A 15,717-nucleotide genomic window follows, 5' to 3' on the forward strand; every position below is an offset into this window, starting at 1 on the left:
TAGATTGAAGGTTATAGTTTAGGGTTATGGTTAGGGTTAGGTCCCAGGAGCTTCCAGGCCCTGACCCCACAGCAGAGCAATTGTCTCCCCAAAGGGCTTACTCTAGTTCACAAGGGAGGGTGCCAGAGAAGTTTAGACTTTGGGTTGCAAGGCCAGACAAATATATGGGCCACCCTTTGGATAGGCCTCAGGATTCCTCTCGTGCAACTACAGTCGTGCTTTGGAAATTACATGGTGATGTTCCAGCTTCCATGCCGAGTATTTCTGCACCGATTCTCGACCCCATGTGCGTGCTGTTGTCACAGTTTGGTTTGGGTCCCCATGGGGAGAGAGCCTTAGCTATGGTTGGGATTCGGTCCAGGGTTGTCTCCTGGGTCAAAGTGACAACAGTGTTGTGAATTCCATAGAAGGCTGAAGTGAGGGCACATGCGTGACTTAGTGAGATAGATAGGGTTACGTGTAGGTTGAGGGTGGTGGTCAGGATTAGTCTTTGGGTTCAAAGACCAGACAAATGTATGGGCCACTCTTCCGCTAGGCCTCAGGAATCCTCTCCTGCAGCTGCAGTTGCGCTTTGGAAATGACATGGTGATGTTCTAGATTCTATGTCGTGTATATCTGCACCGATTCTCGGACCTGAGTGTGTGTGCTGTTGTCAGACTTTTGTATCGGATACCGATTGGGAGAGAGCCTTATCTAGGGTTAGGGTTCAGTCCAGGGAAGTCAGCAGGGCCGAAGCGACACCAGTGTTGTGAATTCCATGGAGGCCTGAAGTGAGGGCACATGTGGGGTTGTGGGTGTTGTGTAGACCTAGTGAGATAGATAGGGTTACATGTACGTTGAGGGTTATGGTTACGTTTAGGGTTAGGTCCCAGGAGGCTCCAGACACTGATCCCACAGCCGAGCAGTTGTCTCCAAAAAGGGCTGAGTGGAGTACAAAAGGAGGGTGTCGGTCAGGAATAGTGTTTGGGTTCCAAGCCCAGACAAATGTGTGGGCCACCCTTCAGGTAGCCCTCAGGAATCCTGCCGTGCACCTGCAGTCGCGGTTTGGAAATGACATGGTGATGTTCCAGGTTCTATGCTGAGTATCTCTGCACCTATTCTCCAACCCGTGTGCATGCTGTTGTCAGACTTTGGAATGGGTCTCCAAGGTGACAGAGCCTTAACTAGGGTTAAGGTTCCATCCAGGGACTTTGCCACGGTCGCAGCGACTCTGGTTTCGTGATCTCCCTCGAGGTCTGAATTGAGGGCCCATGGGAGGATGCAGGTCATATATAGGGTTTGGTTTAGAGATACAGTTATGTGTACATTGCGGGTTAGGGTTAGGGTTACAGTTAGGGTTAGGGTTAGGTCCCAGAGGCTCCAGGCACTGACTCACAACAGTGCAGTTGTCTCCCCGAAGGTTGAGTGGAGTACACAAGTGAAGGTGCTGGTAAGGATTAGTATTTGGGTTCTAAAGCAAGACAAATGTATGGGTAAGCCTTCTTGTAGGCCTCAGGAATCCTCTTGTGCAGCTGCAGTCGCGTTTGGAAATGACATGGTGATGTTCCATGTTCCAAGCCCAGATTTTCTGTATCGATTCCCCAACCCGTGTGCTTCTTGTTGTCACACTGTGAAATTGGTTCCCTGTGGGCAGATACCCTTATCTAGGGTTAGGGTTCGGTCCAGGGAAGTGCCAGGGCTGAAGCGACACCAGTGTTGTGAATTCCATGGAGGGCTGAAGTGAGGACACATGCGCGGCTGTGGGTCTGGTGTAGACTTAATGAGATAGATAGGGTTAGGTGTAGGTTGAGGGTTATACGTTAGGGTTATGGTTAGGTCCAAGGAGATTCCAGGCCTTGACTCCACCTCCGAGCAGTGGTTTCCCCAAAGGGCTGAGTGGAGTACACATGGTAGGGTGCTGGTCAGGATTAGTCTTTGGTTCCAAACCCGACAAATATATGGGCCACCCTTCGTTTAGGCCTCAGAATCCTCTAGTGCAGCTGCAGTCACACTTTGCAAATGACATGGTGATGTTCCAGGTCCCCTGCCAAGTATTTCTTTACCAATTCTCAAACCCGTGTGTGTGCTATTGTCACACTTTTGAATTGGGTCTCCATGCGGAGAGACCCTTAGCTAAGGTTAGGGATCAATCCAGAGAAGTCGCCAGGATCGAAGCAACACCAGTGTTGTGAATTCCATGAAGAGCTGAAGTGAGGACACATGCATGACTTAGTGAGATAGATAGGGTTACGTGTAGGTTGAGGGTTATGGTTAGGGTTATGGTTAGGGTTACAGTTAGCGTTAGGGTTAGGTCCCAGGAGGCTCCAGGCAGAGCCTGTGACCCCAGAGAAGAGCATTTGTCTCCACGAAGGACTGAGTGGTGTACACAAGTGAGGGTGCTGGTCAGGAGTAATTTACATTCACACACACGATCACCCCACAACTTCTTTATACCTTCATCAGTTGATGGATACTTGGACTTACCCATAATTTGGCTACTGGTGACGATGCTGGTATAAATATCTGGTGCAGGCAATTTTACCTCTAGGTGTTGACCCAAAGGGTACCAAACTACACTCTCGGTTTTAAAGTTTATTTTGCCTGATATAAGTATTGCTACTGGCTTTCTTTTGACATTACTGGCATGAAAAATGTTTTTTCATTCCCTCAATTAAAATCTGCAGGTGACTTAAGTCCAAATAGGGCTTTGTAGGTAGAATCTTGATAGGCCTTGTTTTTTTGTTTGTTTTTTTTTTTTTCTTTTTTCTTTCTTTTTTTTTTTTTTTTTTTTTTTTGTCCATTCTGACACCCTATCCAATGTCTTTTGATTGGAGCATTTAGTCGATTTACATTCAGAGTAAATATTGATAGGCATATATTTAGTGCCATTCTACTAGTTTTTGCCATTGGTTCTTGATGTTTTCTCTGATCCTTTCTTGTCTGTAACCCTTTTGGTCTTTCATTTCCACTCCAAGAGTCTGATTTAAATATTATTTTCTTTTGACTGGTAGTACATTCTTTACTTTTTAAAAATATTTCTTCTTTTTAAAATTGAAGCCCAAGTTAGTTACCTTATAGTGGAATACAGTTTCAGGATTAGGGTTTAGTGATCCGTCAATTACAATATATATCCAATACTCATCCCGATTGCCCTCCCCAATTCCCATCACTCATTTAGCCCATACCCCTATTCAGTAATCCTCAAGGAACCCTGAGCTTCTTCCCTCTACTTAACAGTCTCTTATTGTTTGACTCCTTCTCTGTTTGTATCTTATTTTTGCTTTCATTTTACTATGTTCATCAGTGTTATTAAATTCCACAGATGAGAGAAATCATAGGATGTGTGTCTTTATCTGACATATTTGGCTTAGCATAATAAAGTCTGGTTCCATCCACTTTGTTGCAAATAGCAAGACTTTACTCCTTTTGATCGCCAAGTAATATTCCATTGCATGAATATACCACATCTTTTTTATCCATTCAACTGTCAATGGTCATTTGGGCTCTTTGCATAATTTAGCTATTGTTGATAATGCCACTATAAACATTGGAGTGCATGTGTCATTTTCAGTCAGAGTTAGTGTATCCTTTGGATAAATACCTAGTTGTGCAATTGCTGGGGCCTAGTGTAGTTCTATTTTTGGTTTTTGTAACGAATCTCCATACTATTTTCCAGAGTAGCTACACCACTTTGCATTCCCACCAGCATTGCAAAAGCGTTCTCTTTCTCTGCATCCTTGCCAACATCCGCCGTTTCCTGAGATGTTAAATTTAGCCATTTTGATACGTGTGAGGGGATATGTCATTATGGTTTTGATTTGTATTTCACTTATGATGAGTGAGGTTGAGCATCTTTTCATGTGTGACCAATCTGGATGTCATCTTTCTTAAAGTGTCTCTTCATGTTTTTTGCCCATTTCTTCACTGGATTATTTGGTTTTTGGATGTTGAGTGTGATAATTTTTTATAGATTTTGGATACTAACCTTTATCTGATATGTCACCTGCAAATATCTTCTCCCATTCCATTCAGTTGCCTTTTAGTTTTGCTGATTGTGTCCTCTGCTGTGCAGAAGCTTTTTATCTTGAGGTCCCAATAGTTCATTTTGGTTTTTATTGTCCTTGCTTCTGTAACATAACAAGCAAGAAGAAGCTGCAGTCAGGTTCAAAGAGGTAGGTTGCCTTTTTTCTCCTCTAGGATTTATATGGTTTCCTGTCTTACATTTAGATCTTTCATCCATTTTGAGGTGTGTGTGTGTGTGCGTGTGTGGTTTAAGAACATAGTCCAGGTTCATACTTCTCACTGTCCAGTTTTCCCAGTACCATTTGCTGAAGAGACACTTTTTTTCCCTTGGATATTCTTTCCTGCTTTGTCAAAGACTACTCAGCCATATATTTGAGGATCCATTTCTGCGTTCCCTATTCTGTTCCTTTGATCTATGTGTCCGTTTTTGTGCCGTATCATACTGTCTTGATGATTGAGGCTTTCTAATGCAGGATAAAGTCCAGAATTGTAATGTCTCCATCTTTGTTTTTCTTTTTCAACATTACTTTGGCTCTTTGAGGTCTTTTCTGGTTCCATACAAATTTTAGGATTGTTGGTTCTAGCTCCGTGAAGAATGCTGGTGTTATTTTGATAGGAATTGCATTAAATGTGTCCATTGCTTTGGGTAGTATTGACATTTTAACAATATTCTTCTAATCCATGAGCATGGGTTTTTTTTTTTTTTTTCATTTCTTTGTGTCTTCTTCAACTTCTTTTATAGACGTTGTATGGTTTGTTCTTTTAATTTTTTTTTAATGTTGATTTATTTTTGAGAGAGAGAGTGAGCGAGCAAGCAAGAGTGCATGAGCAGGGGAGGGGCAGAGAGAGAGAGGGAGACACAGACGCTAAGGCAGGCTCCAGACCCCAAGCTGTCAGCACAGAGCCCATCGTGGGACTCCATCCCACAAATGCAGGATCATTTCCTGAACCAAAGTCAGCACTTAACCGACCGAGCCACCCAGGCACCCCTCTATTGTTTTAAGTGTACTGATCTTTTACCTCTTTCGTTAGATCTATCCCTGGGTATTTTATGGTTTTCAGCGCAGTTTAAATGAGATCAATTCCTTGATTTCTCTTTCTTCTGATTCATTATTGGTGTATAAAAATGCAATCAATTTCTACATATTGATTTTACATTCTGAGACTTTCCTGAATTGCTGTATCAGTCCTAGAAGTTTTTTGGTGGAGTCTTTTGGATTTTCCATGGAGAGTATCATGTCTGTGAGCAGGGAAAGTTTGACTCCTTGCCAACTTGGACACCTTGTATTTCTTTTTTGTCTGATTGCTGAGGCTAGGACTTCCAACAGAATGGTGAATAACAGTGCTGAGAGTGGACATCCCTGTCGTTTTCCTGACCTTAGGGGGAAAGTTCTCAGTTTTTCACCATTGAAGATATTAGCTGTGGAAGATGATATTAGCTGTTTCATATCTGGACATTCTCATGTTGAGGCATGATACTCCTATCCCTCCTTTCATGAGGTGTTTTTTTTTTCATCAAGAAAGGATGGTGCTGCATTTTGTCAAACGTTTTTCTGTATCTATTGAGAGGAACCTGTGGTTGTTATCCTTTCTTTTATCAATGTGATGTATCACATCAGTTGATTTGCAGATATTGAATCAGTTGTGCATCCCAGGAATAAATTCCACCTCATTGTGCTGAATAATTCTTTTTTATGTATTGTTTGATCTGGTTTGCTACTCTTTGTTGAGAATTTTTGCATCCAGGGTCATCAGGGAAATTGATCTGTAGTTTTCCTTTTTAGTAGGGTTTTGTCCAGTTTGGACTCAGGGCCATACTGGCCTCATAGAATGAGTTTGGAAGTGTTCCTTTCATTTCTCTGGCCATGATCTTATCTTGTTCTTTCATTTGGGATGCGCTCCTCTTGTCTTGGCATTTTAGCTGAGTATTTGTCTTCTCTGTGTTACCAAAGCTCATTATGTTACCTGCCTGTGAGATGAATTGCTTTATGAAGAGGAGATGATCTAGTGTCCAGGGCCTGGCACATCAGGGATTGTCTTTGGTGTGTGTTGCATGCACTGTTTTGTGTTCTGGCCACACTATCCTTCAGGCCAGTTGTATGGGCAATGTATGGTCCTTGGCCAGAATGTGGTGAGACTTGTCTAGGTCTGCTCTGATCTGCTTGTTAATGAGACTTGAAACGACTGCCACTCTAAGTGAAGTCCTGCGTAACTGTCTGGTCAAGAGAGGTGGTGTGGTCATGGGCTTCCACTGGTCTTCTGGGGAATGGGCCAGCTCCATTGGGACTGGGGCAAGCTTGAATGACCTAGAAGGCCAGTCTCTCCAGAGCACAAGAAGTTGGGGTTGGTGTAAGCACCTTGGGCAGCCAGTGTGGGAATTGCCTTGTTTCCAGCAGATGGCTCTGTGTTTATGCCAGAGGGGAGGGGGGGAGGGGGAGCGGGGGCAGAGCAGGGAAATGGCACCACGCAGCTCCTCTGTCCTAGCTCTTTGTCCCCTCATTGTGAACACTGCTTCTCAGGGATGCTCTCCACGATGAGTACATAATCTCCCCACTGTGTGCAACAGGCGTTGTACAGATCACTGTTTCCATGCCATCTGCCTGCAAGTTGTTTGCTGCCTTCTCCTCAGGAGTAGGCCAGTGCCCTCGGGGCTGTATCCCAGCAAGCCTGCTAACCTTTAAAACCTCACAATCTCGGGGTGCCTGGATGGCTTGGTTAAGTGTCTGACTCTTGATCCTGGATCAGATTATGACCTCATGGTTGTGGGATTCTCTCTTTCCCTCTCGTCCTGCCCCTCCCTTGCATGTACTCTCTCTCGCTCTAAAAATAAACAAACTTTAAAAAAAAACTTAGTGGCACGGAATACCTTATTTAGGCAAGACTGCCTCTGAGGGGAATGGCAGGGATCTATCAGTTAAATTTCCAGCACTGACTATGGAATTCTTTGCTGACTGGTTAAAGGTTACATTCCTGCAGGAATGAAATTAGGTTTAGTGACATGGGGTCTTAACATAAGTAACGTTGGGCCTGTGATTTTTCTTAACATTCCAAACCCAAATTTTTACACATACATTTTTTTTATTAAATGTACAGCCCTAAATAATATTTTATCCATCACTGCCGGCCCAATGATCATGTCCTGTGAAACTGTGGCCATGTCCCAATCATAGGTGAAGATCAACTCTGTGGCTCTAAGTCTTTGTGGCTCTAAGATACATTGATCTATGTTACTAAGATCTTCATTAGTCTAGGTTACCGCTGGTCTTTTGAAGTCTTTGACCCAGGGACCCGCAGCCAGGTTGCTGAGCCATCAGTTAGGCACAGGAGCACCCTTTCCAAGTCCAATGCTTCTTCCTAAAGCATTGTCTTTCCCTCTTTAATTCTGGGTCTTACCCTTTGGCAAGTCACATATCCTCATGCAAACGTGTCAGAATGGACCAGAGAAAGCTGCTTGCCTGTGACTCCCCACTCATGGTCACATCTCTTCCTTCTGAAACCCCTTGAACTCCCTATCATTATTCAAGTCTTCGAATATCTCTTTGATTTGGAAATATATGATTCTCTTGTATTCCTGCCAAAAATATGCGTGAAAATATTAAAGCAAGGATTCTTTACAATAAGTGAGCCAGTCACAATGATTCATCTGGCCGTGTGTATATTTTTATTTTTGACAATGTTCAGGCGTGATGTGAGTACATCCTGTAAAATATGAGTATCATTCATTATCTAGGATAACCACCTTTATGGAAAGCCATTCAATGACATGTTCGTTCAAGATCAGAAAAACACTTAATTTACATACCCAGTGGTATATACATACGTTATTATCTTAAAATATGTGAAGTAGATGTTTCTATGAAGTGTTTATCATGCATTCAGCTTTCTGTGCCATGAATGCTATTATTTAAATTAAACAATAGTAAGAACAACAAGAATAGGTACATGGCCATCACTAGTAACTAATACTAGAACTAGTTATATAATATTATGTATTGAAAAGTAAAACCATGATTACTAATGTTTTCATTCATGATGGGCTTCTAGTTACCAATAAAAAATTGGGAAGATAGTACTGAGTCTCCACATACATCAGACTGTTTTCTGACTATTGATGTCATATGAGTTGGTACATTATCATAATCAATATCCCAAAGAGATATGGTAGTATTAACTAAAATTTATATGTTTACTCAGATTTCTTTGGTTTTAACCTCTCCTGTTCCAGACTCATCCCAGCTGGCATATTACATTTAGTCATCCTGTCTCCTTAGGCTCCACCTGGTCACAAACATTTTTAGATTTTCCATATTTTTCATAATCTGCAAAGTTTTGAGGGTACGTTTGTAGAATGTATTTTGCAGAATGATCCTTGGTTGGGATATGTCTAACGTTTGTTCATATGCTTAGGCCAGAGGTCATGTGTTTTGGAGAAGATCCAGAGGCATAATGCCATCCATAATTATCACTTCACATAAAGAATGTTTACTCTGAAGATTGGGGTCTTTTGTGGTTCCATACAAATTTTAGGACTGTTCTAGTTCTGTGAAAACTGCTGTTGGTATTTTGATGCAGATTGCATTAATTGTGTCAATTGCTTTGGGAAGTATAGACAATTTCACTACATTTGTACTTCTGATCCATGAGTATGGGATGTCCTTCCATTTCTTTGTGTCATCTTGAATTTCTTTCATCACTGTTTTACAGTTTTCAGAGTATAGGTCACTCACCACTTTGGTTAGATTCACTCATAGATATCTTATTATTTGGTGTGCAACTGTAAATGGAACTCTTTTCTTAATTTCTCTTTCTACTGCTTCATGATTGTTGTCTAGAAATGCAACAGATTTCTGTACAATGATTGTGTATCCTGTGATATTGCTGAATTTATTTATCAGTTCTAGCAGTTATTCGGTGGACTCTTTAGGGTTTTCTATATATAGTGTCATGTAATCTGCAAAGTGTGAAAGTTTCACTTCTTCCAGATTTGTATTTTTTTGTGTGATTGCTGTGGCTTGGACTTCCAGTACTATGTTTATGAAATGTGGTGAGAGTAAACATCCTTGTCTTCTTCCTGACCTTATAGGAAAAGCTCTCAGATTTTCCCCGCTAAGGACGATGTTAACTGCGAGGTTTTCATAGATAACTTTTATTACATTGCTGTATGTTCCCTGTAAACCTACTTTAGGGGGTTATAATCATGAATGGATGTTGTACTTTGTCAAATGCTTTTTTCCGCATGTATTGATATGACCGTATTTTTTTTTTGAAACATTTATTCATTTTTGAAAGAGACAGAATGTGAGTGGGGTAGGGCCAGAGAGAGAGGGAGACAGAGAATTTGAAGCAGGCTCCAGGCTCTGAGCTGTCAGCAGAGAGCCCAACACAGGGCTTGAATCATGAACCATATGGTCATGACTTGAACCAATGTCAGACGCTTCAAGGGATGAGCCACCCAGGAGCCCTGATCATATGGTTCTTATCCTTTCTCCCAGTGATGTAATGCATCACAGTGATTGATTTGCAAATATGGAACCACCTTGCAGCTTGGGAACAAAGCCACTTAATTGTGGTGAATGATTTTTTAAAGGTATTTTTGAATTTGGTTGGTAGTATTTGAGAATTTTTTTCATCCATGTTCATCAAGGGTATAGGCCCGGAGTTCTCTTTTCTAGTGGACTCTTTATCACGTTTTGGTATCAGGGTAAGGCTGGCCTCATAGCATGAATTTGGAAGTTTTCCATCCTTTTTTATATTTTGGAATAGCTTAAGATGAGGTCTTAACCATGTTTTAACTGTTTGGTGGAATTCACCTGTGAAGTCACCTGCTCCTCTACTTTTGATTGTTGAGAGTTTTTTGATTACTGACTCAATTTGTTTGCTGGCTATTGTTTATGTTTTCTATTTCTTTCTGTTTCAGTTTATGTAACTTATGTTTCTAGGAATTTATGTTTCTTGTAAATTGTCCAAATTTTTGACTTACAAGTTTTCATAATATTATGATTTTTTGTATTTCTGAGGTGTTGGCTGTGATTTCTCCTCTCTCATTTGTGATTTTACTTTTTTTTAATTTTTTTTAACGTTTATTTATTTTTGAGATAGAGACAGAGCATGAATGGGGGAGGGTCAGAGAGAGAAGGAGAGACAGAATCTGAAACAGGCTCCAGGCTCTGAGCTGTCAGCACAGAGCCCAACGCGGGGCTTGAACTCACAGGGTGTGAGATTATGATCTGAGCCCAAGTCGGAGGCTCAACCGACTGAGCCACCCAGGTGCCCCTCTCATTTGTGATTTTCTTTGAGTCCTCTTTTTTTCCCCGATACATGTATTGCTACTCCGGCTTTCTTTTGACCTTCATTTGTGTGATGTTTCTTGACATCCTCTCATTTTCAATCTGTAGGTGTCTTGAGGTCTAAAATGGGTCACTTGCAGACAGCATATAAATCTGTTTTTTCATCCATTTTTACACTCTACGTCTTTTTATTGGAGCATTCCATTTACATTCAAATTAATTATTGATTTGTATGTATGTATTGCCATTTTATTACCTGTTTTGTTGTGGTTTCTAATGATTTTCTCAACCCTTTCTTGTCTTTCTCTTTCATGTTTTGTTGATTTACTTTAGTGATTTGATTTCTTTCTCCTTATTCTTTGCATATTTATGAGTGGTTTTTGATGTATGGTGACCATTAGGTTTTTACATAATTTCTTTGCTTTTAGCTGTTTGTATTAAGTTGATGGTTATTTACCTCTGAACTCATTATTTTCTCCTCCCTATGTTTTGGTACATATAATTATATTTTATATCCATTTTTGTGAGTTCCTCAACTGATGTTTTACAGAAATATTCATTTTTACTGGATTTGTGTTTCCTACCTCTCTACTGTCACTTTCGGTCTCTTCTTTCCACTCAGAGTCCCTCTTAATATTTCTTGCAGGACTGGTTTAGTGATACAAACTCCTTTAGTTTTTGTTTGGGAAACTCTGTCTCCTTCTATTCTGAATGATAGACTTGCTGGATAGAATATTCTTGGCTGCTGATTTTTCCATTCAGCACTTTGAACATGTCATGTCACTTCCTTCTGACTTGCCAAGATTCTGTTGACAAATCACAGCTGTCCTTTGGTGGCTGGGAGCTATGCACCAGGGCAACCAGGGGCTCAAGTCTGTGCACAGAGTGCGTCAGTGGCTGGGGGTGGGACAGATGAGGGTAGCTGGGGGTGCACAGCTGGGTGTGGTACAGCTGGGCACAGTGTGCAGTGGCAGCTTTGCCTGCAGCTGGCCAGACAAGGTGCCCATGCGGTTTTAACAGTTTGCCCTGAGGCCAGCAGGCTTGGAGTGGGTGTCCCCCAGAGAACTCTTGGGACTGGCACACAGCTAGCACATAGGGTAGCAAGCGTCTTTGTAGGTCCACTCCCTGGTAAGTGCCTCTGTGCTTAATCTGGGTGGGGCGGGGGGGGGGGGGAGGGAATGGTCCCTGTGAGCTCCCTCATTGTTGGAAAAGTACCCTCACCACTCAGAAGTCAGCATGAACAGATCTGCCTCCTGTTGCCTTGGCACTGTGTAAAACGCCATGTTTACATTGCCTCTCTACACAGGCAGGGACCTGTAGGCTACCATTCAGCCTTCTGGATCACCCAGTGCTGGGTCAGCTGACCTCCAAAGCTCCAGGATCCAAACCCAAGGGAATTCAGCCCCCCTGGGTTTTAAAGCCAAAGGTTCTGGGGATTAGTCTTCCCTGTGTGAGCTCCCTGGTGTGAGGGTTCACTTTCTCTGCCCTCTCTGCAGGCAGCCGCCCTCCACCTTTCTGACCTTCCTAACCTTTCAGGTACAGCTTCTATCTATTTAGTTGTGGAGTTTGGATCGCTCTGTGGTTATGGACTTGGATGTGGATGTTATGTAGTTGAAAACATGGGACAGGGTGAGCTCAGGGTCCTCTTACTCTAATATTATTAATTTTTTTAAATTTCTTCATCTTTCGGGTTGTTGAGACATGGTCAGACTCCCATCACGCACGCACTTCAGGATTAGAAAGGAACTTTCCCACATTTGCTTCTGTATTTTATGTTTTGAAACTCTCTTTAATGAAGTATAATTTACATATAACAAATAGCCTTCAAGTTAAAGGGTATAATTTGATGAGACTTGATCTCATGGGTACAGCACCATGAAGTCATATGGTTTCTCTCTAAACCTTAAATCAGGATCCCTTTGTGTCTAGTGCTAATGTTGCTTTTGAAGTAAGGACTACATTTTTTTTTTTTTTTTACATTTTCAGATACTGCCCAGGTGTCTGAATGACTGCACTGGGGTACCTAACTTCTTTTCTGATAGACTATATTCCTGTAAGTATTGCAGTCAGTGTACCTTTGGACTTTATCCTGTGCTGTATCTTTCAGTCTGTTCACTTAATTTTCTTTCAGTACTTTAATGTTGAGGGATTCATAATTGGATTGATTTTCACTAAATGGTATGAGCTGCAGTTCCAACCATGACAGAAAGCATGGGCTTCCTGTGTTAGGTACTCAAGAGCAAGGCAGATATCCTGGGCACTTGAGCTGAGAATGTCACTCTTTTTGCCAGCCCTCTTCCCTACCCTTGAAGACAAGAGTCTCCTTTTGGTCACACAGAAATGTAGGTGAAGTCAGCAGAGAAAGGTCCCTTCTCTTCCCTTCCCTTTGTCTCTCAAACTCCCTGTCGCTACCTTCTGCCTGTCCCTTTCTCTGACTCAATCCCCCAGGTCCCCTGCTCCAATCCAGCCACGATCAGGGTGTCCTCCAGCTGCTGGCCTCTACCCTGTCCATTCCCTCAGTGAGGAAACTGCAGGAGGATTATGTAGTTCACAGGTCTGATCCAGAAATCTCTGCTCCTCAGAGCCCTCCTACACGTGGTGCTGTCTGTGGAGACCTGACATCCTGGGTTAGGGTCTGACTCCATGTGTGGCCTCCTCACTCCTCTCCCACAGTCACTGCTGGTCCCTCATCCTTCCCCACCATTAGAACTCCGCCATTTCCCAGGGACAGATACCTGTCTATCTGACCCCAAGGCACCAGGGAGTCAGTGAATATTTCTAAAATAAATGAGCATAAGCACCCCATCAATCTAGATATAGGAAGGTCCCATCACCCCAGAAAACTCCCTCGGGCTCCCCTGCACAAAGGGTGATCTTCTATCCTCTATTTCTGCCAGTTTGTTACCTGTGTGTACAGGAACCCCACTGTGTGCACTCGAAGGGGAGTGAGAGTAGATGGGTCTAGAAGCAGACGCCGACACAGAAAACGATGAAAGGTGGGTTAGGGGACAGTAGGAAGGACAAAGTGGAGGGGACAGGATGGGCAGGGAAAGCATTCAGGCAGATCTGACACCTTCTTAAAATGTATATACAAACACAACACCATAGTCTGTCACCGTGCACAGTCCTCTTCAAATTTCAAGAGTTGTCCTATAAGGCAAAGAGATTTTGGGTATTTCCCTCTGATCTTATGTCTTCCTACAGGCATTCTGTCTTCTGTAGTTTATCTGTGGCTGTGACCTCAGATGAACACTTTAGTGTGTGGCTGCATCTGTGAGATTATATGTAATGGAAAATGATTGTCTTCAGATCTGGATCTCTGAATGTACACAGGCTCATAATTATCTTTTCTTTCTTTGTCTGGCAGGGCCCGAATTTTAATAGAAAAACAAGGGACCTTACCTTATTGTTTAAAACCGTGATTCCCAATCCCTGGGCTGAGTTGTTAACAGTCTTAGTTTAATGAACTCCCGTGACCATCTTTTTTGGAGGATCTTTGTGTGGAGATATCTCAATTGAAACTGTGAGAAGGGTGAGTGGACACTTCCCAGAGATTTTGCAGATGCTTTATGTATATAATGTCTTCTTTTTAAAATGTTCTTAGAAACAAATATTACCCCTGTTTTCACAGAAAACACAGCTGAGGCTCTGTGTAGGTCCCACTGAGAACTGGTATTAGGGCTGAGACAGCAGTAACACAGGCAAAACCTCAGGATATTGTGAGAGAAGTCTGAGGAGATGACAGGGGTCCAGCGGGGGCAATTTCTGGCCAACCCTGAATTGTAGGTTGACCCACTAAGTGGGCCTGAGTCTGACTCAGGCTGAAGGCCAATGCAGGCACTCAGCTGATCTAGATCCTGTCTCCACTTTTAGTCTCACTGAGGGATAGGAACTTGGGCATACAGCATTTTCATAACACCAAGTTAAATTCCCCATATCTCCAGGGCTTTTTTTTTCCCCACAAATACCCAGAACCTTCAGGAAAATCCAGGGAGACAATCTTTTTAAATGATTACCTGCGTGCACTTTGGCAACACACTGACATTTTGGAGATGAACACTGCATTGTGCACTGAGAGCCACCCCACATAGCAGCTCTGTGTGGACCTCACACTCCCTGCTCAGGCTGTGGCCAGGAATGACCTCCAACTGCATCTCACTAACCCCAACACCCTCCCCTCTGCACCGCCTCAAACTCTGCTTACTGTGCTCAACTTCCCTTCTATTCCTGTATGATTCAAGGTTCCCCCATTTTTGCACTGGATCCTTCACCAGTGTTTCCATTATGGTGATCACAAGGTCTGCGTCATTTAATGCATGTCCCTCTTTCACACAGGACACCTGATGCTCTAAAAGTTAGGGGTGCGCCTCATTCTTTACAGAACCCAAAACATTGTGTCTCCAAAATATGCACCAGTGCTGCTGATACGTCTGCTTTTGTGTAAAAAATCCTCTCATTTGACAAGAGAAATGTATAGCTCACCATATTACAGGGAAATGACACTGCCCATTGTATGTATGTCCTGAGAAACTTGAGATATGCTACAGTGTCCTCAGGCAGTTGGTAGTTGCATTGCCAAGACTCACAGCCATCTCTACATCATTCCCACAAAGTCAATCGTGAAGAAGGTGAATATACTTTACCAGCCTCTCATCCAGTTCAGGTCATCTTAACAAATAGAGGAGGTGGAGGAGCTGGTGGTGGAGGGGGACGTGGCCTATAGCCCATGACTGGTGGTGAAGGGTGGTCCATGGGGAACAGCCTGCAAGGCGATCCTGGGAAAGGACCAGGCCCTCTTGAATACATAATAGCCTGCGGGAGAGAAATGAAAGGTATGTTCATAGGACAGAACAGAGCACCAACACCAGCAAAAAGCGGAAGCCCAAAGCAGCAGTGCTCTTATCCTACTAGCTTCCCCACCACCAGGTGATTGGGGTAAACTAGTGTCTCCACGTGTCTGGAAATGTTGAAACAGCAAGGGCTCTTTTCATACAAGATTTATAGATTGAATACCAAACTAGCAAAGTAGCATATTCCAGATAGGAAGGCACCTCTGTCCAGGATCACCCTCCACCCTTCATCCCCCTCCACCACAGAGGGGTGCTTATGTGTATGTGAAGCTGCTTATGTGTATGTGAAGAACTACAGAATAAAAAGGAATGACAATGCCAGTGTCCACACATGCAATCATAGCCCTTGTGGCTCAAAGCTCTGCCTCTAAGCCCCTGCCTGTGCCCAATCTACTTCTGTCCCGACAATGGGGTCTCCTCCTCTCTGGAAGTGCTATCCATGGGCACAGAGACACATGGGGAGATGGGGATCCTGAGGGTCTGTAGAGGGCCTGGGAAAGCATGCTCTTAGAGAAACAGGTAACCTATACATGTTAGTTGGGTTCGTCTAACTTCTTTTAATTCAGAGGTACTTCTCA

General features: G+C 42.9%; 2 long non-coding RNA genes across 6 annotated transcripts in view; one reads left to right on the forward strand and one right to left on the reverse strand.

Annotated features, from left to right (window-relative positions):
- LOC147573941 (uncharacterized) overlaps positions 1-15,717 on the forward strand; it is a 57,840-nt gene that overhangs the window by 20,252 nt on the left and 21,871 nt on the right. Inside the window, exons 2-3 of one of the 3 annotated variants that reach the window (XR_015243771.1) lie at positions 12,276-12,342; positions 13,657-13,821. This is a non-coding gene — a long non-coding RNA (uncharacterized LOC147573941). Of the gene's footprint in view, positions 1-12,275; positions 13,822-15,717 lie in introns of all 3 variants that reach the window. The other 2 variants (XR_015243770.1, XR_015243772.1) reach the window with 2 other exon arrangements.
- The window catches only part of LOC147573942 (uncharacterized), a 41,630-nt gene continuing 40,621 nt past the window's right edge, over positions 14,709-15,717 (reverse strand). For all 3 annotated transcript variants that reach the window (XR_015243764.1, XR_015243765.1, XR_015243763.1), the window contains one exon: positions 14,709-15,101. This is a non-coding gene — a long non-coding RNA (uncharacterized LOC147573942). The remainder of the gene's footprint in view (positions 15,102-15,717) is intronic.

This window comes from Puma concolor, chromosome E1 (genome assembly GCF_028749965.1).
Source record: "Puma concolor isolate L17-30 chromosome E1, mPumCon1.1.hap2, whole genome shotgun sequence".
Classification (NCBI taxonomy): Eukaryota; Metazoa; Chordata; class Mammalia; order Carnivora; family Felidae; genus Puma; species Puma concolor.